Raw genomic sequence first — 4,458 nt, forward strand, 5'->3', positions numbered from 1 at the left:
TCCCCCTCTTTTGACTATTCTTTATAACTTCTTTACTTCTTAACTTCGTTCTTTATCATTTGATGGCTGCAAACTTCCGTTCTTTCTTCTATCCATCAAATTTGATCTTTGATATGAAATCTCTTCAAAATAATAGTTGAAGGAAAATTGTGAAATATCTCCATATGTTTGTTATCATTAAAACTAATTATAAGAGTGTGAGCATGTCCCCAAAAATTAAAAGATTACTCCTCCAGACGATTCCTCAAGGCTAAGTTCTTAGACTCTAACCTGGTACAAAGATCACATTTTTTGCCCAATTGAGCTTCATGCACTTCAACGGATTGAATATCACATTTTTCCTCTGACACCTGTGGGATCTTCTATAACACTTATGAGGAACATGGCTTCTCAACCTCTAAAAATCGTATCCTCGATGTGAAATTATCTACTTTAAGTGTACAACTCCTCCAATCTCTCCTGATTATTTGAACTTTAAGTACATCAACGATATACTTGAACTCCTTCACTTGAAGTTTCAAACCATATATAACTTAGAAACTCTCTGAGATCATTGTTGTATTTTCTAAACTTTTCTCTCTCTAAGTTCAAGTAATCAAAAGTTGATGCCAACTCTCCTATTAAGTCAACTACTCCATCTATGTCATAATCATCAACATTTGTAAATCCCTATATCATCTGGTGCTCTACCTCATCAGAAGCAAATAATCCTTGCTTTATGCTCTTTGCTTATGAGTAATCGTGTGAACACATTTAAGATGACTTGGAAAGCTAATTTGTCACTGAAAACACACTGTCTAACTATGCACTGGTGATGCTAGACTTCTCTTTAAATAGCTTGTACAATCTATATTGAAAAAACTAAGAGGGTTCTGACTGTACATACTAACTGGTCATTGTAGACACTATAGCTGTTATACACATAGTTGTGCACACACCCAACCTTTTATCATAGGCACTTCTAAGTATGCACACTCATCCTGCAACCTATATTTTTTTTTGCTAAAAGGATCATTTTATTTAAAAAGGGAGTGAATACAAAAAGAAAACAAAGAACATGATGGAAACTACTAGACCAACTGTAGACACCAAATTTTGTCACCCCCCGGTAATGATGACAATATGAAGAATTACATGTTAGACATTTTAGACTTGGAGAATTTTCAAGCTTAGAGTAGAAAATGACCATTTTTCCCCTATAAACTTTTAGAAGAAAATGTTTTCAAAAATTAGAATTTGATGTTGTGGATTATTGTCATTTGTCCCCTCTAGTCGGACATTACACTTTGATGAGAGAACTATGCGAATCGACGCCCATCATTATATGATCTGGGTCTCTACTTTATACATATTTCCGTAAAGGTTCCCGATCGAGACCACAATCATGTCTCACATCATTGGATAGTGTTCGGACTAAGCTTTCTAATGACATATTACACGTCGAATTCTGACTAACGGTTTGAAAGATATGACTCCCGAAAGTTGACTCCAAAGTTCGGCATCAGATTCCATTCCGAGCAACCAAGGAGTGCCACATGGCGCCCAAACCCCTTTGTCCAAAAGCAAGCATTTTTGGACAATTCTCTCTAGTTTTTTAATCCCACATCAGAAATAAGAGAGAATTGTCTCAAGTCCCAAGGCTATAAGTATAGCCCTTCCTCTCTTACAAAGTAAAGGAGAAAAAAATTGAGAATTTGGGAGAGAGGATGACTCCATTAAGGTTTTGGCTAACTTCTTCCCTCTAAAGTCAAATATTCTCTAAGTCTAAAAGTTTAATACATTAATCCTTCCTTGAGCTGGGAGATCTAGTCCGATTCGGTTCAATTTGGGACTTGAAGCACAAGGGTTATCTCTCCTTGTTTCTTGATTAAAGCCGGGTTTAAGATATTTATTTTTTTCTCCCAATAGCGATTTAGAATTAGTTTAATTAATAGATTAACTTCTGATTTATTGATCGATTCGTTTAGATTTAATTAGGTTCAATTAGTTTCAATTAGGTTTAATGTGTTTTATTAAATGTGAATTCCGGTTCAATTGGGTTTATTTTGTTTTAATTAGGTTCAACATAGTTTGATTTGGGTCGTTGGGTCCAACCGTTGATTTTTGCTAATCCGTTTTTTCTCTTTAATTTGGTTTGTTTTCTATTACTATTATATCTTGGTTTAATGAATCAATTTTATTTGTGGCTTAATATGTTTACATCACTAGGTTCGATTTGATTTAGTTTACCCTTAGATCAGAATCCTACATGTAACCTAATCCCATTGTTTCTTCTTCTTCCTCTCTTCCATCTTTCTTCTCCAGCCGCCCCTCTCCACTCCCTTCTCCTTCCTTTCTTTCTCCTTAACTGAACCTGCACCTCTTCTCCTTCTTCTTCTTCTTCCTCTCTTCTTTTCTCTTTTACCATGGCCGAACCCTTTTCACTCCCTTCTTCTTCTTCTTCTTCTTCTTCTTCTTCTTTTTCTTCTTCTCCTGCTACTTCTTTTTCTTCCACAACTGAAACTTGCAGCACCACTTTTTTTTCTTCTTCTTCTTCTCCTTTTCCCTTTCTTTTTTTCTTCCTGCTGCTGCAACCCTTAAACAATAGCAGCCGACCCTCTCTTCTTCCTTTCCTTCCTCCAAAATCTACAGCGACCGAACCCACTTCCCCCAGCTCTTCTTCCTTTCCTTCTTCTTCTTCCCTGTAGCAGAAAACCAGTCCCACCTTCATCTTCTTTTTCTTCTTCTCATCTTTTTTTTTTTTTTCTTCTTTTTTATTATTTCTTTAATTTGCTGATTAGATAGTCCATGTTTGTAATGCCCTCAATCTGTTATTTCATTTATGTTTTCTATGTGGAATCTTCCCCTCTTTTTTTTTAATCACTGCATTTGATTTCTTCATTCAATTCAATTTATTAAACTTGTGTAATTACCAATCTTTTTCCCTCTAGTGGTTTTTTTATTTTAATCAACCAACTAATTAGTTATTAAATGTAGGATAATTAACTAGATTAATTCGTTAAAAGATTCTCTTCTCATGAGCTTAACTAGGGCTTTGACAAATGTTTAACTGATCTTAAGATTAGCTCAAGATAAACATAATTAGTCCAATTAGGTTTCACAATTAATTTAATTAAACCTTAGGTTTAGTTTAATCCTCCTATACTAGATTAGGTAGATTAGTAAAAATACATTCATTTAATGTAATTAATCCATTTCACTTTTATAAATCAACTAGATCTCATTTAATTTATAAATCTTTTTACCAATTAGATTAAGTAGGATTGCAATGATTTATTTCACAAATTACTAGGGATTGAGATTAATCATTTTAATTCATTCAATTTAGGATCCCACAAATTCATTGATCATCCATCTAGGTTAGGCTCAATTAATCGAATTAGTTTAATTTAGGGTTTCATAAGTTGCTCAACTAATCCTAGGTTTAGGCTTATTTGATTAGCTTAATCTAAGACTCATAATTCATTGATTAAATCATTTAGGGTTTTTAATTTTTAATTAGCGTAATCATTTCATTATTTGTATCATAACCTAGCTAGCATAATTTAGACACTTGGCTTAGGGTTTTCACATGTCATGCTTAGATACCTAGTTTAGGGTTTTCAGTGACCTAGATTTAGGATTAGTTAGTAGGGTACAAATAAACTTTGGTCAAACAAAAAGAGACCGGCCTTAGGCCGGGCAGACTGGGTGCTTAACACCTTCCCAGTCTGTCACTTGACACTTGTCTAGAATCTTGGTGCAAACCAGCCTTATCCATCAGAGTCATTAGTCTCTCTCCCTTGATTGGGGGAGACATTTATGGATCCTAGACCCTTTCTAGGTGGTGACTCCCTTTTACCCATAACGTGTATCCCTCTCTTGGCATTTGATGACTAGGGGATACTATCTCATCTCATTAGGGTCGACCCCTAACGTGTGTACACGCGCTACACGCCCTATTGCGATCTCGACGGAGGTCCATGATATCTACACCAACTTACAAACTCCACCTTTGGCATGGCCATCAATAGAGAGAGCAAGTGAGTGATCTAGCAGAATCGTAATCTGTGCATGTTCACAGCATCATTCTCGAGCTCAATTACAATGTGGGTGGGAAAACCTACTGAGTACTCTGAGACCATCGCTTTAGAAGCTTCTTAGCTAAATAGTCTGCAACAATGTTTACCTCCCGAAAACAATGAGATATCTTCCAAGGAATGGATTCCAAGAAACTAAGAGACGACATCCATTTTTGAAGAGCAAACCAAGGGATCGGGTTCTTCTGAATTGTAGAAACAACTAATGCAGAATCAGATTTGATCCACACACTCATGGAATTGTGAGCCATAATCATCGCTATTCTTTCCAACACCGCCTCAAACTCAGCCTTATAAATTTTTTTGATGCCCAGAAAGACGTTAAAGGAGTCACAAACCTGCCCTACACTATTGCGCATCACCCCTCCTGCGCTTGCAT

Source organism: Macadamia integrifolia, chromosome 5 (genome assembly GCF_013358625.1).
Source record: "Macadamia integrifolia cultivar HAES 741 chromosome 5, SCU_Mint_v3, whole genome shotgun sequence".
Lineage (NCBI taxonomy): Eukaryota > Viridiplantae > Streptophyta > Magnoliopsida > Proteales > Proteaceae > Macadamia > Macadamia integrifolia.